Here is a 27376-nt window from a genome sequence, read left to right on the forward strand (position 1 = left end):
GTCTCCTTATGTATCAAGCTACAGTCTCTCACTGTTCCACAACACTGACCATCATGGCTGATGCAGTATAATTACTCAGCTGTTCATCTTTAATAATCACAGTTTAAAACCATGTCCCAGAGACTATATTTTCTCAAAGGTCTTCAATTTTCTTCTTATGATAAGAAAAACAGTGAGCATATGCTGTTGTGGAATATTTGTTTACACTGTGTGAAGACATGTCACCGTGACTGGTTTAATGAAAAGCTGAATGGACAATAGCTAGGCAGGAGAGCATAGGTGGCATTTCCAGGAGGTCGGGGAGAACTCTGAGAAGGTCAGAGGCAGGGAGACACCAGTGAGGACAAGTCAGATATAGAGTGCAGAGGAGAGGTAACCAAGCCAAATGACAAAATGTAGAATAATAGAAACAGATTAATTTGAGTTATAAGAGCTAGTTGGAAAAAGGCATAAGCTAAAGCCAAGCTTTTGTAGTTAATAATGTTTTCATGTCATTATTTGCAGACTGATGGTCCCGACAAGAAAGTACAACTACAATATGCAATTAATATTTGAGCAATATAGCATCAGTACAATAGCAGCAGTGGCTACATGTGTCTTTCAAGAATCTGTCATGAGGTAATAGAAGCGTTCCTCATTATACAGGTATGATTCTTTCCTATGTGTTCTAGGACTTCAGTGTTTCTTTATGTTTCGAGGTCAATGTCACTTTTCTTCTTTCTTTCAATTTTCTAATTTGATTTTCATTAGAGCTTAAAATAGTACAATAATGTTTATCAGAAAACTGTTTCTGCCAAGGAGCTGAAATATTAACTGGGCAAAAAGTGGCATAACATGGTTTAGAGACAAGAAAGGGCAGATAAGAGATGAAAAGCAGTTCATGTTTTATACTGTGTATTTGGGTCCCTCACTGAAAAGTCCAAGAACAGAGATGATCTCACCTGGTCCAATGTTTAAAAAGAGAACCTGGATGAAGTCTAGGGAAAATGGATCAGGAAGAGAAGAAAGGCTGCTGTAATATTTAGAACAAGATATGTGCTGCCTCCCCAGATGTTTTATAGAGAAGGAAACACTGAATATATGTTGGTGAGATTAAATAAAGTTGTCTTTGGATTGACAAAAAGCATGAAGGTATGAGAGGAGGGATATATGGTCTGCAGATTGGTTTGAAATAGACATAGGATAGAGATCTGCCCTGTTATAGGTCCTGTTTCTGAACCATAATTGACATAGAAAATAAAAAAACTTTGAGGAAATACGAATGATAAGAATAAAAAGTAAAATGTAAAAGTGTCATTCTATCTCCTTCATGCAGATCCATGAAACAGATCACATCTTAGATCTTATATCTTAGTTGTTAAGATATGGGAAAGCTTAGTCTTGAGTATTTTCAGAAACCAATGGTATTTTTAATGAGCAGTTAGCATTCCAAGCTATGGTTATTCATGGTTAAGGCAATGGAAGGAAGGCATCATCAAGGGAGAAAATATTGATATACAAGAAAGAGTAAAAGGGTATGAGGCTTAATGAGGGAACATGATTACCAGAGCCAGTCTGAGGATCGAAGATAAAGCTCTATTCAAGGTATGACCTTCTGGATTGTCTTCAAGTGAAGTGAGTACAGCCCTGCAAACACACATACATGCATGCACGCACACACACATGCATGTACACAAACACACACAAAATCAGACCCAGAGTTAGTGCTTTTCAGTGATATAACTTTGAACTAAGAATGGTAGGAGAATGTTAAGACAATGTAGAAGACAAAAAGGGACTGATGAAAGCAAAGTTTATGAGGGGTCCTACTACCATTAGGCAATACCTGCCATAGCCACGTGATTGAGTGGTCTAGTGTCTCTTCACCTCTGGGGCAAATAAGTTGCCTTTGCATTGAGAACTTCATCTTGGGGGTATTTTGTGCTGACTTTGAGGCCCTTTCATTTGTTGTGTAGCTTTTCCAAGGGAGGTGTTGCATACACATGTACTTATGCCATGGCACAAAGTACAGATACTACCAAAGTCCAGATTGATAACTCTATCAGTTTTATTAGTTATTTAAAGGTAAGGGGTTATTTACTAGAGAAAAAAATGACTCAGAGTTAGATGCATCACCAAAGCCCATCAAACATATGTGACAGTACATAAAAATTGGAAACCTGGAGTTTTCTGCACAGCCTTCTGGCAGCCCAACAGGCTGGAGAGAATCCTTTACAAGTGACTCTGATCTAAAGCTCTTTCAGGCAGCTCTTCTTATTTCTGCTTCTTTCAGGCAGCAAGTCTGGTCTCAGTATTCTTTACAGCTTGACTTGGTTACTTTAGGGAAAAGGGGGTAGAGGATTTGAAGAGTTTCAGGGACTTCTGGAACCTATTTTGAATTCTTGACTTCTGCTTAAGGAGCTTCTTTCTGTGCAGGATGGAATGTTTCAATCCTAGAGGAAATTGCTACACAATAATATTTAAGAGCTGCCAGGAGGGTGGTATCTTTGTAAAAGAATGGTATTGGCAGTAGTGAGGTAGGTATATATGTAGGTCATGTGGGGCTGGTTGCTTACTGAGTCTTTTATAGACATTTACAACACGTCGAGAATACTTGTTTGAGGAATGAGATGTGGAATCGGATGAAATTTTTAATTTGTTTTTGTTTTAAGAACAGAGTGTTGTTCTTGTCATGTTGTGGGTTTTATGTGGCTCTCTCTCTCTGAGACTCTGTTGTACAAAGACTAATTTTCATTGGAAGCTACTGCCACACATAATTTCACAAAATTCTTTTATCATGTGGGCTAACAGGACTAATACTGCAATCTTTATCATTTTTCTTATTTTACATATTGATCCAGGTTCCCTCTCCTTCCCTCCCTCTCTTCCACCCTTCCATGCCCCCCAACTACCCTCTCATCCTATTCCGCCACTCCACATGTAGGGTGATGCCTTCCAGGAGGGGTCATCTAAATCTGTCAAGTCATTTGGAGTAGGGGCTAGGCCTTCTCTCCTGTCTCTAGGTTAAGGGAGAATCCCTCATGGGGAATGTGTTCCCAAAGTCCTTTTGTGCATCAAGGATACATCCTGGTTCCACTGTCAGAGGTCTCTTAGACTGCCCAGGCCTTCTAACTGAGACCCATGTTCATGGGGTCTGAGTCAGTCCAATGCTGGATTCCCAGCTATCAGTGTGGTGGCCCATTAGCTCTTCCTTGTTCAGGTCAGCTGTCTCTGTGGGTTTCTGTAGCCTGGTCTTTTCCTCCCACTCTGCATCTGGATTCCAGTTTGACTCAGTGTTTAGCTGTGGGTGTCTGCTTCTGTTTCCATCAGCTGCTAGCTGAGGGCTCTATGATGGTGGGTAAGTTAGTCATCAATCTCATTATCAGGGAAGGCCATTTATGGTAGCCTTTTCACTGTTGCTCAAATTGTTAGTTGGTGTCAGTCTTGTAGGTCTCTGGACATTTCTCTAGAGTCAGTTTTCTCTTCAAACCTATAATGGCTCCCTTTTTATGGTCTCTCTCTTTTTACTCTCATCTATTCCTTCCATGACTCAATCTTCCTAGTCCCATGGTGCTTTCCTCTCCTTCCCATATCTTTCTCCTAGCCCCTCTCCCTCACTGCCCCCCCCAATATGCTCAGGATATCTTATCCCTTCCCCCTTCTGTGAGGGACCTTGTATGGATCTCTTAGAATTCTCCCTGTATTCTAGTTTCTATGGTGGTGTGAATTATAGGCTGGTGATCCTTAGCTCTATGTCTAAAATCCATGTATGAGTGAATATTACTTCAATCTTTAACATTTTCTAAATATAATTCTATTTCTAAATATAATTTTCCTAACATTTGTTTTGGGACAATATAATAATGACTAAAATTTAACTTTCACTATGAAATCATGTATCATGGAAAACACTTATTTTCCATAGCCCTTCTATTTCAGATTATTGAATAAGTATTTTGTTTTGGTTGTGAGCATAGCCTTTAATGATTGAGCCATTTGTTCAGCCCATAGGTATTTTATAAATAGATTTTTGGCTAATTTTTTATTTTAAATTAAAGTTACTACTGATTCTAACAGATAAATGGCAAGTAATATGTTACACTTGTTACATACAGTTGCATAGCAGTTAGATAGCAGAATGACCAGAATAGCCTTATGTTATTACATTCTCCCCCCAAGATGAAACCATTCCTTTTTGCTTGTTTCTTCGGGATTTTATTTGGTAGAGCGGTGTCAGTAAACACTAAATTACATGCAAATATAAACTTCCTTTGGTTATCCTGGTCTAGATCTCACAATAAATCCCCCTTCCCATTTTTTTTCCCTCCCATTCCCTCTCCTCCCTTGTCCTCCCCTGCTCATCTCTCCCCATTGTGCTAATGGGAGTGACTCTACTGAAAATAGATTACAGATGGGGCTGGGGAGATGGCTCATCGTGATTGAGTAAAGTGCTTGCTACCCAAACATGGGTGTCTGAGTTCCAGTCCTCAGCACCCACATAGCAAGACAGTGCTGGCACACTGTCAGGGCACCCCATAAACCTCACCTTGGGAGGGCAGATACAGGAAGATGTTGTACAGTCCTGGTAAAACAGCCTAACCAATTGATGAGCTCCAGGCTCAGCCAAGGATCCTTCTTCAAAAGACAAATTAAACTAGAATGATAGAGGAAGAGGTTCATTGTAGACTTCTGGCTCTCTCTCTCTCTCTCTCTCTCTCTCTCTCTCTCTCTCACACACACACACACACACACACACACACACACACACGATCAAGGATTTAGGGCAGATAATCACAATGCACAGTCAAGATTACTTTGACAGATGGGTCTTTCTTCAGCACCAAGAGAATGAGAATGGGGAATACAGTGGTCTTTTCTTATAGTTATGGAAGCTCCCATTGATCATTCTGCTTTCCCACTGCATATGGTTTTAGTCACCAGCTGAAGGGGGGATGAGTAAAAGTGCCATGGAAGGGATTGGGAGGCACTTGTGAAATAATAGCAAATCATTTGTGTTGGTTACTTTTGGTCAGCTTGATATAAACTAATTTCAGCTTGGAAAATGGAATTTCAGTTGAGAAATTACCTCTATTAGATTGGCCTGTGGGCATGTCCAGGTCATTTTCTTTGAATAATGATTAACATTGGATGGCCAAGCCAACTGTGCATGGTACCATTCCTGTGTAGGTGGTTCTGGGTGTACCAGGCTTTTTCTTTTAGACCACCAATCAACACCCTGATCATAACACAGAAACTTCTTTTTTTTAAAATTTATTTTTCTTATTATACATATTGATCCCAGTTCCCTCTCTCTCACTCACTCCCTTCCTCCCTCCCTCTCTCACTCCTACCCTCTCATGCCCCCTGATACCCTCCCCTGCCATTTCCCCCCACTACAGCACATGTAGGGTGATGCCTTCCAGGAGGGGTCATCTAAATCTGTCAAGTCATTTGGAGTAGGAAGTAGGCCCTCCCTCCTGCCTCTAGGTTAAGGGAGTATCTCTCCATGGGGAATGTTCTCCCAAAGTCCTTTTGCACCAGGGATACATCCTGGTTCTACTGTCAGAGGTCCCTTACTGCCCAGGCTTTCTAACTGAGATCTATGTTCAGGGGGTCTGAGTTGGTCCAATGCTGGATTCCCAGCTATCAGTCTGGGGGCCCATTATGTCCTCCTTGTTCAGGTCAGCTGTCTCTGTGGGTTTCTGTAGCCTGGTCTTTTCCTCCCACTCTGCATCTGGATTCCAGTTTGGCTCAGTGTTTAGTTGTGGGTGTCTGCTTCTGTTTCCATCAGCTGCTAGCTGAGGGCTCTATGATGGTGGGTAAGTTAGTCATCAATCTCATTATCAGGGAAGGCCATTTATGGTAGCCTTTTCACTGTTGCTCAAATTGTTAGTTGGTGTCAGTCTTGTAGGTCTCTGGACATTTCTCTAGAGTCAGTTTTCTCTTCAAACCTAAAATGGCTCCTCTTTTATGGTCTCTCTCTTTTTACTTTCATGCATTCCTTCCATGACTCAATCTTCCTAGTCCCACAGTGCTTTCCTCTCCTCCCCTTCTTTTTCTCCTAGCTCCCTCTCCACTCACTGCCCCCCTTAATATACTCAGGAGATCTTGTCCCTTCCCCCTTCTGTGAGGGACCTTGTATGAATCTCTTTGATTCCTTTTGTATCCTAATTTCTCTGGTGGTGTTTATTATAAGCTGGTGATCCTTAGCTCTATGTTTAAAATCCATATATAAGTGAGTACATATAATGTCCCAATTTTTTGTGACTGGGTTACCTCATTCAGGATGGTTTCTTCATGTTCCATCCATTTGTCTGTGAATTTCAAGATTCAATTGTTTTTGTTTTTTGTTTTTTGTTTTTTTTCCACAGAGGAGTATTCAGTTGTGTAAATGTGCCACAAATCTTTATCCATTCTTCAGTTGAGGGGCATCTAGGTTGCTCCCAGGTTCTTGCTATTACAAATAATGCTGCTAAGAACATAGTTGAACTGATGTCTTTGTTGCATGGATGGGGGTCATTTGGGTATATGCCTAAGAGTCGGATTGCTGGGTCTGACAGAGAATCTTCTTATTAGTTATGAATGCTCGGCCTAGCTTAGACTCATTCATGGCTAGCACTTTTAATTGAAATTAGCCTGTTTTACTTTATCTACTTTGTCCTTCTTTTCGTGCTTCTTCTGTGTCTGCCCGTCCATCTGTCTGTCTGACTGGCTGAACCCCAGTGTGTTCCTCTGATGGGAGATGCCATTCTGTAAATATGTTTCTCGTATTGGTTAATGAATAAAGCACTGTTGGCCAATAGGAAAGCAAGATAGGCGGTGTGAGGAAACTAGGAGGAGAGAGGAAGTAGTAGGAAGGAGTTTCAAGATGGAGGACACAGAGAGAAGAATGCCAGCCCCTCTCTCTGGTAAGATAAGACCATATGGAAGTACTTAGACTAATAGAAATGGGTTAATATTTAAGACAGAGCTAGCTAATAATAAACTAATAACTGGCCAACAGCTTTATATCTAATACAGAATCTCTGCTTATTATTTGGGGCTGGTGCAGCAGTGTGCCCAGGCTGGCAGGGGGAAAACATACTCTAACATTCCTCTCTTTCTCTCTTGTTCTCCTCTTCTCTTTTCTCCTAAAGCCCTCCTGTTTATTCTCTCTGCCATCCAGCACTGCCTATCCCTCTCTCTGCCTAGCTATTAGCCACTCAGCTTTTTTTTTTTTTTTTTTTGCATATAGAGTATTTTTTATTTAATTTTATATAACAAAGTCCAATTAAATGAAAACAAACATTTATACACAATATTTGGGAATTTGGGCGTCGTTCTTTCCAAACTACTTCCTGCTGGTAAGGGGCGCTGTCTTGGGGGATTCGAAGAAGATTCAGATATCCTAGCTGTAGTCTGTAGGGCTGTTTTGTCCAGCTGTTTGGAATGTAGGATCAGCTTGTACTCTGTTTCAGGCGGTCTGGTGTGATCAAACCACATTAGTCTGGAAGGAATCCACATCTTTTCATTTTCTGTGGAAACAAAAATAGAAATACTTTTCCCCAGTAACTTGTTCTTCAACTTAAATTTTGTAGTAAAAGCGTTTTTTTTTTTTTTTTTTTTTTTTATTATTTTACATGTCGATCCCAGTTACCTCTCCCTCCCTCCCTCCCTCCCCCCAAACCCTCCCTACCTCTTTCCCTCCTTTTTGCCCTCTCTACCCTCTCCCATGCACTCTAAACACCCTCCCCTCCCAACCCCCCACCACAATACAATATGTAGGGGAATGCCATCCAGTTGGGGTCATGTAGATCTGACAGGTCCTGTGAAGTAGGGACTAGGGCTTCTCTCCTATCTCTAGAATAAGGCAGTTATCCCTCCATGGGGGATATGTTTGCAAAGTCCTTTTGTGCACCAGGGATACATCCTGGCTCCACTGTCTGAGGTCTCTTAGGCTGCTCAGACCTTCTGGCTGAGACCCATATTCAGGGGGGTCCGGAGTCAGACCCCTGTTGGCTTCCCAGCTATCAGTCTAGTGGCCCTTAGCTCCTCCTTGTTCAGGTAAGCTGTCTCTATGTACTTCTACCGCATGGTCTTGTCCTCTCCATCTGCTTCTGGGTTCTAGTTTGACTCAGTGTTTATGTATGGGTGTTTGCTCCTGTTTTCAACAGGCATTAGTTGAGGACTCCATGGAGAAGTTAGTTGTTAATCTCACTCTCCGGGAAGGGCATTTATGATAGCCTTTCCACGGAAGCTGAGATTGTTAGTTGGGAGCAGTCTTGTAGTTCCCTCGACCTTTCTTTGTGTTCAACTTTATCTTCAAACCAATATTGGCTCCCTCTTTTATGTTCTCTCTCTCTGTCTCTGTCTCTCTCTCTCTTTCCTATTTTTCATTCCTAACCAGGCTCAATCCTCCTGGTCGCACATGCCTTCCTCTCCTCCCTCTCATTTTCTCCTACTTCTCTCTCCATTAGCTGTCCTCCCCCACTATACCTGAGGTCTGGGGGACTTGTCCCTTCCCAGTTCTGTGAGGGACTTTATATGAATCTCTTAGAATACAACTTGTATCCTAGTTCCTCTGGTGATGTGAATTATATGCTGGTGGTCATTTGATCTAGGTCTAAAATCCATATATGAGTGAGTACATACTGTGTTCCTCTTTTTGTGACTGGGTTACCTCATTCAGGATGGTTTCTTCAAGTGCCATCCACTTGCCTGCGAATTTCAAGATACTATTATTTTTTTCTGCAGAGTAGTATTCCATTGTGTAGATGTGCCACATCTTCATTAACCATTCTTCAATTGAAGGGCATCTAGGTTGCTTCCAGGTTCTTGCTATTACAAATAGTGCTGCTATGAACATAGTTGAACAGATGTCTTTGTTGCATTGATGTGAATCCTTTGGGTATATGCCTAAGAGGGGGGATTGCCGGGTCCTGTGGTAAACTAATTCCCATTTTCCTGAGGAACCGCCATACTGATCTCCAAAGTGGCTGTATGAGTTTGCACTCCCACCAGCAGTGGAGGAGTGTTCCACTTTCTCCACATCCTCTCCAACATAAGTCATCACTGGTGTTTCTAATTTTAGCCATTCTGGCAGGGGTAAGATGGTATCTCAAAGTTGTTTTGATTTGCATTTCCCTGATAGCTAAGGATGTGGAGCATTTTCTTAAGTGTCTTTCAGCCTTTTTGATTTCCTCCATTGAGAATTCTTTCTTCAGTTCTGTACCCCATTTTTTAATAGGGTTATTTGGTGTTTTGTTGACTAGTTTCTTGAGTTCTTTGTATATTTTGGAGATCAGCCCTTTGTCGGATATAGGATTAGTGAAAATCTTTTCCCAGTCAGTGGGCTGCCGTTTGGTCTTGTCAACTGTGTCCTTTGCCTTACAGAAGCTTCTAAGTTTGAAGAGGTCCCATTTATTAATTGTTTCTTTCAGTGTCTGTGCCCCTGGAGTTATGTTCAAGAAGCGGTCTCCTATACCAATTTGTTCAAGGGTACCTCCTACTTTCTCTTCTAAGAGGTTCAATGTGGCTGGATTGATGTTGAGGTCTTTGATCCATTTGGACTTGAGTTTTGTGCATGGCGACAGACATGGGTCTATCTGCAGTCTTCTACACACCCTCATCCAATTGTGCCAGCACCATTTGTTGAAGATGCTGTCTTTGCCCCATTGTATAATTTTAGCTGTTTTGTTGAAAATCAGGTGTTCATAGGTGCGTGGATTAATATCAGGATTTTCAATTCGATTCCATTGGTCTACCTTTCTATTTTTATGCCAATACCAGGCTGTTTTCAGAACTATAGCTCTGTAGTAGAGCTTAAAGTCAGGAATGGTGATGCCTCCTAATGTTCTTTCATTGTATAGGGTTGTTTTGGCTATCCTGGGTCTTTTGTTTTTCCATATAAAGTTGATTATTATCCTTTCAAGATCGGTGAAGAATTGTGGTGGGATTTTAATGGGGATTGCATTGAATCTGTAGATTGCTTTTGGTAAGATTGCCATTTTTACTATGTTAATCCTACCTATCCAAGAGCATGGGAGGTCTTTCCATTTTCTGTTATCTTCTTTAATTTCTTTCTTTAGAGTCACAAAGTTCTTATTATATAGATCTTTTACTTGTTTGGTAAGCGTTACACCAAGATACTTTATGTTGCTTGTGGCTATTGTAAAGGGTGATGTTTCTCTGATTTCTTTCTCTGCCTCTTTGTCGTCTGAAAAAAAATAGGGCTACTGATTTTTTTGAGTTTATCTTGTATCCTGCTAGTTTGCTGAAGGTGTTTATCAGCTGTAGGAGTTCCCTGGTAGAGTTTATTGGGTCGCTTATGTAAACTATCATATCATCTGCAAATAGAGACAGTTTGACTTCTTCCTTTCTAATTTGGATGCCCTTGATCTCCTTTTGTTGTCTTATAGCATTAGCTAGAACTTCTAGTACGATATTGAAGAGATATGGAGAGAGAGGACAGCCTTGTCTTGTTCCTGATTTTAGAGGAATTGGCTTAAGTTTCTCTCCATTCAGTTTGATGTTGGCAGTTGGTTTGCTGTATATTGCTCTTATTATGTTTAGGTATGTTCCTGTTATCCCTGACCTCTCTAATACCTTTATCATGAAAGGGTGTTGAATTTTATCGAAGGCTTTTTCTGCATCTAGGGAAATAATCATATGGTTTTTCTTTTTCCGTTTGTTTATATGGTGGATCACGTTGATAGATTTTCGTATGTTAAACCATCCCTGCAATCCAGGTATGAAGCCTACTTGATCATGGTGGATGATTTCTCTGATGTATTTTTGAATTCGGTTTGCCATTATTTTATTGAGTATTTTTGCATCGATGTTCATCAGGGATATTGGTCTGTAGTTTTCTTTCTTAGTTGTGTCTTTGTGAGGTTTGGGTACCAAAGTTATTGTGGCCTCATAAAAAGAGATTGGCAATAAACCTTCTGTTTCTATCTTGTGGAACAGTTTGAGGAGTAGTGGTATTAGTTCTTCCTTGAATGTCTGGTAGAATTCTGCACTGAATCCATCTGGCCCTGGACTTTTTTTCGTTGGAAGGCTTTCGATGACTGCTTCTATTTCATTTCGGGTTATAGGTCTATTTAAGTTGTTTGTCTGTTCTTGATTTAATTTTGGTAAGTGATAGTTATCCAGAAACTTGTCCATTTCCTTTGAATTTTCAATTTTTGTGGAATACAGATTTTCGAAGTATGACCTGAAAATTGTCTGGATTTCCTCTGTGTCTGTTGTTATGTTCCCCATTTCGTTTCTGATTTTGTTAATTTGCATGTTCTGTCTCTGCTTTTTCGTTAATTTGGATAAAGGTTTATCAATCTTGTTGATTTTCTCAAAAAAGCAACTCTTTGTTGCATTGATTTTTTGTATTGTTTTCCTGGTTTCTATTTTGTTGATTTCAGCCCTCAAGTTGATTATTTCCTGGCGTCTGCTCCTGCGGGGTGAATTCGCTTCTCTCTGTTCTAAGGTTTTCAGTTGCGCTGTTAATTCATTTATGTGACTATCCTCTGTTTTCTTCATATGGGCACTTAGTGCAGTGAACTTCCCTCGTAGCACTGCTTTCAAGGTGTCCCATAAGTTCGGGTATGTTGTATCCTCATTCTCGTTGAATATTAGAAATTCTTTAATTTCTTTCTTTATTTCTTCTTTGACCCAGGAGTGGTGCAATTGCACATTGTTAAGTTTCCATGAGTTTGCAGGTTTTCTGCTATTTGTATTGTTGTTGAATTCCAATTTTAAAGCATGGTGGTCCGATAAGATACAGGGGACTATTTCTATTCTCTTGTATCTGTTGAGGTTTGTTATGTCTCCTAGTATGTGGTCGATTTTAGAGAAGGTTCCATGTGGAGCAGAGAAGAAGGTATATTCTTTTGTCTTTGGATGGAATGTTCTATAGATGTCTGTTAGCCCCAGTTGAGACATAACTTCTGTTAATTCTTTTGTTTCTTTGTTGAGTTTCTGATTTGTGGTCCTGTCTAGTGTTGAGAGTGGTGTATTGAAGTCTCCCACTATAAGTGTGTGAGGTTTTATATGAGCTTTGAGTTTTAGTAGTGTTTCTTTTACGAATGTGGGTGGCTTTGTATTAGGGGCATAGATGTTCAGAATTGAGACTTTGTGTTGATGGATTTCTCCTGAGATGAATATGAAATGACCGTCTTCATCTCTTTTGACTAGTTTTGGTTTGAAGTCTAGCTTGTTAGATATTAGGATAGCTACGCCTGCTTGCTTCTTATTTCCATTTGATTGGAAAATCTTTTCCCAACCCTTTACCCTGAGGTAATGTCTATCTTTGGAGCTAAGATGTGTTTCTTGTATGCAGCAGAAGGATGGATTCTGTCTTCGTATCCATTCTGTTAATCTGTGTCTTTTTATAGGTGAGTTAAGACCATTAATGTTGAGGGTGAGTAAGGACCATTGATTGTTGATGGTTGTTTGATTTAGGTTTGTTGTTGGCAGTGGTATTGTGAATATATTTGTTCTGCTTCACCCTAGGTTTCTGGTGTAGTTGGATTATCTGTTGCCTACATTTTTGTGGGCGTAGTTACCTTCCTTGGGTTGGAATTTTCCTTCCAATACTTTCTGTAGGGCTGGATTTGTAGATACATATTGGGAAAATCTGGTTTTGTCATTGAATATCTTGTTCTCTCCATCTATATTGACTGAGAGTTTTTCTGGATATAGTAGCCTAGGCTGGCATCCGTGTTCTCTTAATACTTTTAGAACATCTATCCAGGACCTTCTGGCCTTGAGGGTTTCCATGGAGAAGTCAGGTGTAATTTTGATAGGTCTGCCTTTATATGTTACCTGTCCTTTTTCCTTCGCTGCTCTTAATATTCTTTCTTTATTCTGTATGCTAGGTGTTTTGATTATTATATGTCGAGGGGTCTTTTTTCTTTGGTCCAGCCTATTTGGGGTTCGGTATGCTTCTTGTACTTTCATGGGCATGTCCTTCTTCAGATTTGGAAAGTTTTCCTCGATGATTTTGTTGAATATGTTTTCAGCACCTTTGAGCTGGGCTTCCTCACCTTCCTCTATGCCTATTATTCTTAGGTTTGGCCTTTTCATGGTGTCCCACATTTCCTGGATATTGTGTGTTAAGGATTTGTTGGATTTATGGTTTTCTTTGGTCGATGAATCTATTTCTTCTAGTTTATCTTCTGCGCCTGAGATTCTCTCTTCCATCTCTTGAATTCTATTGGTTATGCTTGTGTCCGTGGTTTCCGATTTTTTGCCCAGCTTTTCAATTTCCAGCTTTCCTTCCATTTGTGTTGCCTTTATTTTCTCAATTTCGGTTTTCAAATCTTGAACCATTTCCTTCACCTGGTTAATTGTTTTTTCTTGGCTTTCTGTACTTTCCTTAAGGAATTTGTTCATTTCTTCCACTTTTTTGTTTGTTTTTTCCTCTATTTCTTTAAGGGATTTTCTCATATCTTCTTTGAGGGCCTCTATCATTTTTATGATGGTGATTTTTAAGTCGTACCCTTCTGCTTCCTCTGCTTTGTTGTTGTGTTCCATTCTAGTTGGTGTAGATTCCCTAGATTCTGGTGGTGTCATGTTTGTCTTTCTGTTGTTAGGTGTTCTCTTGTATTGCCTTCTTCCCATAGTTTCTTCCTGTAGGTGTTGGTGGTGTCTCTTCCCTCTCTCTATGGTCCTTCCCAGATGGGCTTATGTGGATCAAAGATTCAATGTCTGTATCTCTGTGTGGTCCAAGCTCTCTAGGAGGCTTCTCTCTGGCCAATAGCCGGCAGAAGAGGACGAGGGCTGGGCTGGAACTTGAGAAGGTTTTGCAGGGTAGTGGGATCTCACTGGAAACTGGTGCTCTCCAGCTGAGACCTCGTTCTTTGGCAGGGGCCCGGATTTGGGGGTCAAGGATCTTGCCTGCAGGAACTCCAAGTGGACCCGCAGAGATAGGCGGATCTCTGGGAGGGGCCTGGGACTCCAGCAGAGGACTGGAGGCGGGGTCAGGGACCAAGCCGGTGGAAATTACAGGTGGTCCCACGTGGATAGTCAGGTCTCCTTTGTTCGGAGTTGCTCCGAGAGGTCTCCGAAGTAGGGTGGACTGTTGGCTCCACCCTCTGTCCCAGTGCTCAACCAGAGCGGCAGGACGGTAGGTGGGGTAGGGCACAGGTGGGGGGGGTAGGCTGGAGGTTGGGATGGGTGGGGGTGTATCAGAGCTCCAAGGGTGCTCTCAAAGGGGACCGGAGACAGGAGCAGCAGGATCAGGGGCCAATCCAGGGAGTTCAGGCGGGGGAGGGGGGGAAAAGAGGTTGAAGGGGACAGGCAGCCCCAATTGGGCCCAGACTCACCTCTGGCCAATAGCTGGCAGAAGAGGACGAGGGCTGGGCTGGAACTTGAGAAGGTTTTGCAGGGTAGTGGGATCTCACTGGAAACTGGTGCTCTCCAGCTGAGACCTCGTTCTTTGGCAGGGGCCCGGATTTGGGGGTCAAGGATCTTGCCTGCAGGAACTCCAAGTGGACCCGCAGAGATAGGCGGATCTCTGGGAGGGGCCTGGGACTCCAGCAGAGGACTGGAGGCGGGGTCAGGGACCAAGCCGGTGGAAATTACAGGTGGTCCCACGTGGATAGTCAGGTCTCCTTTGTTCGGAGTTGCTCCGAGAGGTCTCCGAAGTAGGGTGGACTGTTGGCTCCACCCTCTGTCCCAGTGCTCAACCAGAGCGGCAGGACGGTAGGTGGGGTAGGGCACAGGTGGGGGGGGTAGGCTGGAGGTTGGGATGGGTGGGGGTGTATCAGAGCTCCAAGGGTGCTCTCAAAGGGGACCGGAGACAGGAGCAGCAGGATCAGGGGCCAATCCAGGGAGTTCAGGCGGGGGAGGGGGGAAAAGAGGTTGAAGGGGACAGGCAGCCCCAATTGGGCCCAGACTCACCTCTGGCCAATAGCTGGCAGAAGAGGATGAGGGCTGGGCTGGAACTTGAGAAGGTTTTGCAGGGTAGTGGGATCTCACTGGAAACTGGTGCTCTCCAGCTGAGACCTCGTTCTTTGGCAGGGGCCCAGATATGGGGGTCAAGGATCTTGCCTGCAGGAACTCCAAGTGGACCCGCAGAGATAGCGCCATTCAGCTTTTTATCACAGCATTCAGGTGCCTTAGTCAGGCAAGGTACAGTTAAAGCAACATTGCACAGTAGAAAAGAATGTAGCTCATCTTTACAAAGTTAAATGTTCCAGCAGACCTGGGTGCTACAAGAAGGCAGGCAGAGAAAGACTAGGAGGTCAAGACAGTAGGCAGTGCCTACTTCATGGTCACTATTTAAGTTTCTCCTCCAACTTCCTGCCCTGAATTGCTGGCCTGACTTCCCTCAATGAAATATTGTTATTGTGACCTACAAAACAAATAAACTCTTTCATTCCAAAATTGATTTTGGTCAGGTTTTATCAGGGCCCCAGAGAAGCAAACTAATATAACAACATTTAATGTGTACTTCTGAGATGTTTATATCCAAATATAATGGGATTGGTATGTGATACTATATACCTGAAACATAATTTCAGAGAAACTAAAGGAATAATTTCCTCCTGAAATTGTCAGTGTTTTGGGAGAACACTTAAAAATCCTCTGTGCAATGTCAAACACATGTACGATAGGTGAGAAATGAACTTTTCTTGAGATGTGTGAATGTGAACAAATGATGACTGTACTGGCTTTGCCTTTAAGCAACTCAGGTACTTGCCCACTGTGATAGGTCAAGGTTGGGGCTTCATTAATTTACATCCAAAGATTTGAGCAGCTGGAGATGCTGGATTTATTGTAATATTTGTTTTCTCGTTTTTCCCATTTCCTTCCTTCCTCCTTCTTCCCCTCCCTCACTCCCTCCCTTCTATTCTCCCTCTTACTTCCCTTTTCAAAGGATGACTAAAAGCTTTCCTCCAGGAATGATTATAGCAGGATATTTGAGTCTTAGGAAGTAAAAGAAAGAGGACTTTGGAGTAAAAAGAATCATTCCTGTCTTCCTATAGTTGTTGCCTCTCTCCCACTTTTCCCCATACTATAAGCAACATCTATTCCTTAATTTTAAATGCACAATGAAATTACTATAAGATATCAGATGCAAAAGTCAATAGATCTCTGGATATATCAGATTGAGATCTCAGCAAGACAGGCCGAGCCCAGATCCCAGTTGCAGAGCATGGTGCACTCCTGTTGCCTTCAACACAATCAGAGTTTTCGACATTCTGCCTGTGCTTATGCGATGTATTAGCTGTTATCCTAACATCAATGCCCTTGATGTAGTGCCAGGAGATGCAAGGAGCTAAACTGAAATGAGGCATAAAACACTTAACAGTCTTACTTAGCGATCTCTAGAGATTTTTTTTTCACCCCAAACACTGCTTAAAAAATCCTCTGTGCAATGTCAAACACATGTACGATAGGTGAGAAATGAACTTTTCTTGAGATGTGTGAATGTGAGCAAATGATGACTGTACTGGCTTTGCCTTTAAGCAACTCAGGTACTTGCCCACTGTGATAGGTCAAGGTTAGGGCTTCATTAATTTACATCCAAAGGTTTAAGCATCTGGAGACGCCAAACACATTCCCCACAACTGCAGAGCAACATGCAGAGCTGTATCAGGGAGGGTGTGGCTGTTTTCTGAGGCTATGGTAGCATCGCTGGCTGCCTGGTAGTACTACATGGAGGAGCTGCTTTGGGTAATAGGCAACAACTCTACAGAAAACAGACTGATTCCAATGACAGCGAGGCAGATTTGTGGACTACTGTTACAACAGAAGCAAGGAAGGAAGGTCACCATTTTGCTGTTCTTAAGATATGCGGAAAATGAAAAATAGCAAGTAATCGTGTTGGTCCTTATCATGGAACTCAGATTCAGCCAGGGGGATGTTCATCTCAGATGGGGCCTTTCTCACTTTGTTCCTGCACTGCTCTCTTCTCTTTAGATTGTTTTTTTTTTTTTAAATGGAGTTCTCCGCAGAGATGTGTTTTTAAAGAAAATCAACCGGGGTTTTGCTGTCTGGAATGTGAAAATACTGGTGTTCCAAATGCTGTCTACACTCAGGCAAGGAGTAGACACACACCTGTAATATCACAAACTAGGGCCATCCACATAGGTCTGGGATTCTATTATTTATTAGAGTTTATTTTTCTGTTTGCTAGACTACTTTTCAAGAGCAAACTGTTAAATATATTCCTTCGGATAACTTGCACCTACCATAAAGACACTTCTCTTTTCATCAGCTAAGTGTAAGGGGTGGAAAACACAGTAAGTACTTCATATAATAAAAGATTGAATATCACACAGAAAAGCAGATGTTTGTGGAATGGAGGAGGAATCTTTGAATGACACAACTGTGTCTGCTTCAGGAGTGGCACCATCCGAGAAACAGGTATTTCTGAAATTGCCATAGAAGCCTCTCCAGAATCAGAAACTCACCTCCAGCTACTGAAAGGGACAGGAAACCGGACAGGAAACCGGAACACCACTATCATCATTCGAATTCATTAAGTTTATTGAGCTTTTATAACAGGACACTAAGAGCTAGCCGAAATAGTTTCTAATAGCTTTTCAATGTATCTTATTTAGCAGTGTCACATTGCTTAGCCCAGCTAGGCACTGAAATCAAAATGCTGCTGCTTCATCTTCCTCGGGGCTGGGGTTACATGGACCAATCACTACCTACGGATCAAATTATTTTTCATACTTTAAGTTTGAGGCCTTGACTTAATTCATGGCCCCATGAGAAGGGCTTTCTTCAATCATCTCTCAGCTTTCCTATACACAAGGGCATTAGTATGGAAAGCAGAGCCTTTCAAAAGTGGTGGGAATTTTCTGACAGGCACCTATTCCGGGAAGGTAAATGAATTTGAGTAAGTAATTTCACCCGACTTCTGAGCCAACATGACTCATTAAACTGCAGTGCAGCAATGGGAGGAGCAGCAAGCTAAGAGGCAGGTTTCTGATGCTGCAAGGGTATAGGGGCTTTTTATAGATATTTATAACACAGTTAATGAAATGCTGGCGAAGTTTAGGAGACAGCTCCTAAGAGGAAAAAATATTGTATTATAGCGGGAATCTCTGGTCTCATATGCCTAAAATCCAATCTACCAGACATTACACTCTGTATCCTCCACACCCACTTTAGGTACTTCAATTTATCACCTCTATTCAGGGCAAGAATGAGCAAGTGGCTTGAAAACTTGGATAATTTGTTCCATTCCGACACCTAGAGTTTAATAGAAAAGCCAGAGTTTTCTCCTAGGAATAAATAGTCATGTATATTATCTAGCACTGTCTTCTACATTGTGGGTGTGCAATCTACACTTATTGAGGAAATGCTCAAACCTAGATACAACTTAAAATAAATACATACAGTGTTCAATAAATACTTAATGCCAAATGGATTTTGTAACAAATTGGTGAGGAACCTAGGTTTGGCTGTTGCTCCAACAGTGGGCTTTAGTAACAGCTCCTTCTGCCTACACTTTCACCTCAGAGATTCCTGTTGTTCATTGATGGATCCCACTGGGTGACTTTCTTTAAGGTTATATGTAATTAATAATTAATACCTTAATGCTGGTTGAGTAAAAGAAACACCATGTTTACCTTCACTTCTTTTTGTTTAGATATTCTTTTCCATTTCAGAAGTATATTTTCAATGGGCTGGTGATTAATTCCAGACTATATTTCTGCAGGGACAGTGTTAAAAATGAGTCATCGTTTTCCTATATTCTAACCCCCCCAAATATTTTGTGCCAATTTCATTGTTATTTGTATTACTACCACAAAAGAAACACCAGCCTGTGCAGGACTGATTTTTGGCTACTTGATTATTTCCTTTTTTTGGTTTTGCTGAACTATTAACTAATCAGATAAAATCCTTGTTATTGAGTGCATGTCCATTTTTCTTTCCTTTATGAAAGTTACAACCCTAATTTTCACCCTTTATACCCATAGATAAAAAATTTAAAGCCTACATAAAAAGTTAGATATGTATTTTAAAAATTGTACCTCATATCAACCCAGATGCATAGTGTTTTTCCTATGTACTCACACCTATAATAAAGTTCAATTTGCAAATTAGGCACAGTAAGAGTCACAGGATAAAATTAAAGAACAATTATAATGTAATAATGCTTATTTTAAATGTATTTACTTCTAGAATTTTTCATTTAATATTTCTAAAACATATTTGATCAAAGATAGTTCAAACAAGGAAAACAAAATGATGGATAAGGGGAACTGCTATCTAAATTAATGTAAACACCATCGTAATTATGATTAAGAATATGTGCTATGTTCCCTATTCTGTCTCTTTATAGTTTCATCATACCTAGATTTCGAACCTCAGAGAGTCACTGATCTATTCTCTGTCCATATACTTTTGTCATGTTTAAAAAGTTACGTAAGTGAAATTACCCAGGATGCAATTGTCTAAGACTGTCTGCTACTCAGCATGTCTGAGATTTATATGAATGCAGAGGGACATTTCAACATACAGATGCCCTACCATTTCCTTTATTGTTTCCTAAGGTAGAGTATTAACTCTTATGTTCAAGGGTCTGAAGTACGTCTAAGGGCCTGGTTCTTTCTCTCCCTTAATTGTAAAGAATAGAACAAAGTGTTCAGTTTTGTGATTGGATTTAGCACGTTTACTTTCTTTTTGTTTCTATATGGTTTACTCAAAATTTAAATAATTTTCCTCCAAACTTCACCTGTTAGAATCTTACTCATTCATCAGCATCATATTCCAGGAACAGTGCAAGGATTATTTAAATAGGATTTATCTTGAAGAAGACAATGTCTAAAATTTTGAATTTTGATATTTACTTAATATTGATTTACAGCTATGCTTGTTCATAGATTTTGAAATAAGCTCCATGTGATAAATCCTTGAAGTAAAAACTAAGCCTCAGTAAATATTGGAGAAAGACACATAGTGGGTTATTATGGATAGGGAATGGTAATATTATTCCCAAATTGGATTGGATGTAGCTATAGAGCATATACTTTAGGCTTCAGAACTAACATACAGGTTTACATCATTATTATCTTAATCATGGCGTGGAATACGCTGTAAGCTCCCCTCTGATAGCTCTTTGTAGTATCTTTCTACCTAGATACCCATGAACAGATGAGTCTCACCTACACAGATCAGAGTTCCCAGTACTGGAAAAGGCATTCATTAGAACCTTTATGAAAACTGTTTGGGAATTCATTCATCTGATCAGACTGCCATTTGAAAGTTCCTAGTGCACAGAGCATATCAATTAAGAAAAGTAAGAGCAACAGTTTTCTCTGGTCATGTGACTAAAACTACTCCTACATAGTACCTGTTTTCTCTGTGTCATGGTGACAGTTTACTGTCCACTCCATGTAGGAGGAAAAGGTACTAACCTATGAATTCTAGGACAGACTTAGAACTCTAGGTAGACTCCAGAGAGATAGTGCCATGTAGATGAGTTTAGACAATTTGTGGGGGCTGCTGACTTCAGCTTTGGAGCACCACAGAGGTTGGGCTGCACAAGGAAAATTCCTTTACACCATATGAAAGCGCTGTGGGTGGGGCATGAACAGAATGAGCACAGGACTCCCGTAACTGGAAGGTTATCTCTTTGAATCTCAAAGGCAGAAAGGCTAGCCATGTCCAGTGGGTCAGGGATGGGGATGCAGACACAGTGAATGTTTACTGGATAGTTCTGGTTACACCAGAAGACCAGATGCAGCAAAATAGAATCCCCAAATCAGAGCAGGAGTGTGAAAAATAGTGGGTATGTAAATAATTTAGAAAAGTATTGGCCACATCTTCTTTGCCTTGGTGTCCGAACTCAGAAATTATTAAAAGGAAATTTTTCATCTACTGGTAAGTAGGGCAATAATTTTCTTTTAATATTGAACTATTCTTTCTATTCTCCAAACTTCTTCTAAGTTGAAAGGGTAAAGACAATGGAAAACAAAGGATTCTTATTAGTAATCTTTCTCTAATAGATTCCACGCATAACCCTACATTTATGGTATCTTTAGTTCTAATCTGAGGCAAACAAATATGCAAATGACAACTAAAGTCTCAATGCTAAAGTAACACAGGGATGCAAGACAGTCCTGAATTTTGTTTTTGAGTTACTTATGTCTGTATACATCCCAGGTCCCAATTTTATCTCATTGTAAGAAATTTGACTAAAGTTATTCAATACTATTCAGACTGTCATTAAATTTATAGTGCTTTTACATATAAAATATGAAAAAACCCACTTTGCTGAAGAAATTTTAGAAATTGAGGCTTTATATTACAATCTCAGGCTTGATCTTGTCTTAAAAAATGGTTATAGACATTAGCAAATAAAATACAATGTTGCTTTTACCTTATTAAGAAACCTGTCTCCTGGGATTTCATTATTGGCATTCTCCTAAGCAGAATCCTGTGGCAGCATCCTGATCCAATGCCAGATTTTAAATCTCAGTGGTAGTTTCTTCAAGATGTCTCCAACCATCCTTCTACTACCTGCCTTTCTCAGTGACTGAGGGAATGAAGACATAACATTTCTGGTCATATTTCACTCATTTGCTTTGCTTTGTGTTCCTTATTCCCTACAATAACACACTGGCTCTGTGATATTACAGCATACTTATTATAAGTGGAGATAATCTGTAGAAAAACACAGTATATTTACATGGAAATGCAGAGACCATAGTCTCAAGGATAATGTAAGATCAGTTTTCTTCCTGAATGATGCTGCTTTTATACTGTTTTGATAACATGGTATCATTGTTACTACTTTATAAATTATATTTTATTTCCTTCAACTAGAAATCTGGTACAGAAAGAGGAAACTAGAATAATTGATTACTATTCTTGATTGCCATGTACTTTGTGGTCTCTTGGAAAATATTTTCTTGTGAATTCTTTATGATGCCAAAGCTCCTCTGGGTGCTTCATGCTGCGGGACACATATATTGTTCTTACTTTGGAGTACTGTATTTGCTATAGTATAAGTTAGGATACTCATGGTTTTCAGTTTACAGTAGATAACATTGTAGTGTTTGACTCAATACAATTGCACTTAAGTCATTTTGTAATTATAAGTAATATACCTTGCATTTTACAATAAATTCCACAGGCATAGGTTTGATCAGGAAGATAATAAAAAGTATTTGTTGGACATTTTGGTGGTTGGAATAATATATCCCTTATGGTCTCTAGTGTTTGGATACTTAGTACCCATGTGACAGAACTATTTAGGAAGACTTTTGAGGTATGGCCTTGTTGGAAGAGATATGCCACTGGAAACAGGCTTTGGAAGTTTAAAGACCCATACCATTTTGAGTTGCTCTGTCTCTTTCATGACTGACATTCAAAACATGAACCCTCAGCTTCATGCACCAGATGCCATGCATGTAGGGTACTAGTCTGCCCCTCCATCATGGACTTTAATGCTCTAGAACCATAAGCTCAAATAAATTCTTTCTTTTTTTTTTTAAATTGCCTTAGTCATGGTGGTTTTTTTTCTTTTTTTCTTTTTTCCACAGCAATAGAAAAGTAACTAATACAGACATACACTACATTCAATAGACATTTTTTTATTTTATGGAAAAAATGCAAGCAAAGAAATGAAAATACATAAACATTCACTCAAGAAAATATAATAAAACAATGAAAAAATTTAAAATATCTATGAATAGTCCAATTTTATTTGATGTAGCACTAGTACATTTGAAAACTGTCTTCTCTTTCTTTATAAAACATAAGCAATAAAGTATCTGATTTCTTGCTCTTCGGTATCTATAAATGAATGTTACATGAACATAATACTCAGAACCCCTGAGCTCAAAGAGAAAAAAGAAGCTTATTCTGAATAACTGTTATCTACAAACATGGATTCAGGTTGCCCTAAATAACATTGTCAAATATGGAAACAAAACAAAACAAAAAGTCATAAATCAAGGCATTTAGCAAATAAATTGGTGAGAAGGTCAAGTTTTGGGAAAGTAGGGCATCATCAGCCATATGCTTAAAGAGTCAGCTGAAAACATTCTCAGGTTTGGGGTTGGTGGGTTTATTGTATGTAGAAAATTTTCCTGGTAATCAAAAGAATGGTAAGTCTTTTAATTGTGGAAATACAGAAGGAAGGCAAGGAGGGGTTATTAAGGCTACTGAGTACCTCAAGAAAAGGCTGATATCATTACTTCCCACTTTAACAAGGTTCTAAACAGTTGGTCAACCTTTGAGAATATGTAGCATATGAGTGGTCTTTTTCTGGAAACCTCCATTACTATCATTACCTTTCAGTCTGCCTGGTTATGAACTCTGACCTTCCTCTGAGTTTGATCCCTCTGCTTCTTTACAGTTGGACCCAGTTGGTAACCTTATTTTAAATGTACTCATTGCAATCCCTGACTTAAATTTATTTATTCATAACCAAATTATTTCACAGTCTTAAAATTTAATATATAATTAGAATGTTTATCTTTGAAATCTTGTTCAGTTGAATATTATGAAGGAAGGACACTTATTGTGATTTTGATAGGATTAAAGAATGAAGCTTTCAGATGCTGTACAAACCATTTATTGTGTCATTGTGAAGGATAATGATAAATTATATTTGCTTCCCATATGAAATTAATTTTCCAATTGACAGAATTTTCTATATACTTCTATAGTTTTATAAACATTTTATAGCATGTTTTATATTTGATAAAACTGCTTTATATGCATTTTAATTAGTTGTTTCACATATATATCAATTAGTTTCTGTAATGGAAAGAGGAAAGTCAAAAAGATTTTCAAAAACAAGATGTTGCATATGCATACATATTAAGCTTTAATGACTTCCATCTGGGGATATTACCCAGCTTCACAAGTGGTTTTAGAAAAAAATTATGAATGACAAATTGGCCCTAGTAGCTTCCTCAACTCATCCAGAAGAGGGTGAGATGGCTCAGTATTTATCCATTCTTTAGTTTGCTTATGCAAAGGAACACACTGGGTAAGGAGAGAAAAGAAAGGAAACCAAGGAATAACATATGTACATGATCTGTGGCCAATTTGATAATAAGAGAACCTTTTGATGACCAAGAATACTATTTTATCAAGTAGCAGACCTGGATTTTAGCATGTACCAGCAGGATGCATCAGAAAGCAACTAGGGAATCTGTCTAAACTTTGCTTCATCAGTGTGTGTAATTACTGTGTCAACACATAGATCTGTTTTAAATTTAATTAAAATTCCTACTGGGATGAAGGGTTCAGCATATCTACCATAGTATTGTTTACATTCATTCAACTGTCCATGTTGACACACTATCACTCACTGTGTAACCCAGGCTAACCTTTATACATGATCTGCTTACTTCTCTTTCCTTAGTGCAGGACTACAGGTTTGTACAAACAAGCCATTAATAAAAGTTTTTTTAAGGTTTGTGTTAATTTTAATTACGTGTACAGATGTGTATCTGTTTGTGGGTAGGTAAATGTAATGGCAGGTGCCTGTGAATATAGAAGAAAGAGTTGGATCTTCTGGATCCTCACCATGGGCACTGGGAACCCAAAGGGCAGCCAATTTTTGTGCCAAAATGGAGTTTTAATTGTCCCACGAACCTGAACTTTCTATGCCTTCCAAATAGTCCAAGTAACCAAATTTGCCTTGTCATGGAGTACAAATATATTTATAAACACATGCAAATAGATAGAAATGGATACATGGAAAAGGTCCAAATCCCTTCTGCCTGCTAACATGAGCAGCTGCTCCCTCTTATGAAGGATACTACCGTATATGACCTAGAAGAGCAATCATCATTTAGTATGTAGTTGATGGTGTCTTGTTGCCAAATATAGTCACGTTTTATGTAACTCTCACATGACCAATTCTTAGCACCATGATGTTCTTCTACATTCACAATTTCTATATTTTGGAACGAGATCAATAATTAAGACAACCATCAGATTAAAGACAAGAATGTGACTTGTTAACTAAAATCTATTTCAATCTAGGCAAGACCTCATCACAGGAAGAATTCATATAAGTTTGTCAGTTACAATCCTAAAGTAGCTTTTGTCACTGATGTTTTAGTCCTGGCTGGTATTGATATCCTATTTGTCCATGAAATTTTAGTGTACCTCTGGCCGCTATTTGCATTAGAATAGCCTTTTCCATTATTCTTGTATATGGATCCTGCATGCCCAGGTTGACACATGCCACAGGAAATTGATTTTAACATTTGCCAATCTGTCTCAATATTCCTTCCCTCACTGGCTCCTGACTGTATTGTTCTCCTCTTTACCTTTTTTTTGTGATCTCATTTCTTGCTCACTGGTTACTCTACTTTCAGTAAAGACATTTACAATTTACTCTTTTCCACTCATCTACTGAAAGAGCACAGCAAGTGACTGAGTGATCTAAAATTGGAGCGAGTGAGAGGATTAAGAAATAATAATCTTACTTCCTAAGGTATTTGAGAGAATCCAATAAAGAGTCCCCAAGGATACACTAACAGATATTGGAGGGGTATGTGTATTCTTTGACCTTCAGATTGAGGAAAAGTAACTAACTAAATATGTCAGAAACACAAGCCTCTATAGACTAGTGAGAGTTTGGAATAATAGGACTCACTCTACCTTAAAAACTTGAGAAGACTTCCTATTTAGGTTTCTGCAGGTGAAATTTTTGTGGAGTGGCTTTAATTACAGGAACTTCAAGGAACAAAATTGGATCCCATGTCCATCCATGTGTCCACTAAGAGACACTGAGATGGAAGGCTATAAATGTTACTCATAAAATTATCAAATAATTATATACAGACAAAACACCAGGTGCCTATTTCAACTTTAATCTCATAAACAATAATTTTGTATGTTCAACACAGTGTTTTTATTTGTCTAAATCCCCTAAGTTAGTAATTAATACATTTATAGAGCATCATGAAAAGCCTGGAATTCCATGGGGGTGGGCAAAACAAAGAATTATTTGTCAATTGAGTATTACTGACCTAGTTATAAAAAAGTTTTTGAAGAGACTCATTAATAATTGACCAAAAAAGCAAACCAAGGGAAATATCATGGAACAAGGATGTTGCAGATATATAAGTCTAAAGTCATTTATTAATGATAACAAAAACTTAATAATTGATTAGAAAAAGTGAATGTGGACATGGTTCCATAATCATTCCTGGTGTAAAGGCATTATAATGAAGGCTTTTCATACATTATAATACTTGTCCTAGGAAAATAGGAGATTGGCATAAAGGCTCAGGTTTTGGACTGATCTCAAGATTTCACACTCGGCATGGGTCAATTGGATTGAGATTTAGAGAAAACACACTGAAGCCATTGGAATACATCCCTACCTTACCATTAATACCCTCTTCCACCCCCCCCACTGGCACTGATGATTATGGACTTATTACTGAATTTAAGGCTGAAGATTACATTATCATGTTCCTCATTATTAATCAGACTAGAAACAAGGAAAAGAAATATATATATATATATATATCAAAAGGCAGTTTGGGGATATATTATTAACTTATTTATTTTTGAAAAATCCATCCAATGGTTTAGACATGAATATGTTTGTTTCTCAGTGAATATGAGGGGGAAGTATCATATATATATACATATATATTTTCTTTTCAAGTTCTGGAATACTTAGTATATGGGTTTCTTGATTTCTAGTGACATTTATATTAAAGGTTTTCAGCATCATTTTATTAAATTTCTGCATTAAAAATAGAATACATTTAGAAGATGTATGTAGGAATGTTCTTGGGATTATAAGAATGTCAGAATGAGGCAGAATCATGCGACTATTTGCAAAAGTATATTGAACAATTTTATAGTATGTTCGAGAGATAGTTGCTGGCTTGGGAATAATGCCATGCAGAGAGCAAATGGAGATAAACTGATAAGGAACTGAATCGAATTACAATGTTTTAACCAGTGAGGTCTGGGCTCACTCTTCTCCAGCCCATCCTGATGCCATTCAAACCTAGACATGAAGTGAATCTTCCAAAGTCTCATATTTTGGATGATTTGTATCTTGATGGTTATGGTACTTTGGGTAGTAGTGGGAATCTAAGGAAATGGGACCTGGAAGGATGTAGGTCACTTGAGATGTATCTTTATGGCTTGTATCATGTCCTTTGGCACTGTCTATGTTTTCTTACAGCCATGAGGTGAAAAACTTTGGTCCTATCTATCCTTTATACCATAGTATTTTTACTCATGATACCCCAGAAACAAAGGATTGGAGGCTGTGGGATCAAAGAGTTGAAAAAATAAGCAAAATTAATCTTTTCTCTCATGTGGACAAAAAGATCCTTATTCACAGGAATGTGAATTAGTTCATCCACTATAGAGTCATTAGGGGCATTGCTTGAAAAAGTATAATTAAATATTCTGTATGACCCAGATCTCCAACTCCTTGATATTTAACCAAAGGGCT

This window comes from Phodopus roborovskii, unplaced genomic scaffold, assembly GCF_943737965.1.
Source record: "Phodopus roborovskii unplaced genomic scaffold, PHOROB, whole genome shotgun sequence".
NCBI lineage: Eukaryota > Metazoa > Chordata > Mammalia > Rodentia > Cricetidae > Phodopus > Phodopus roborovskii.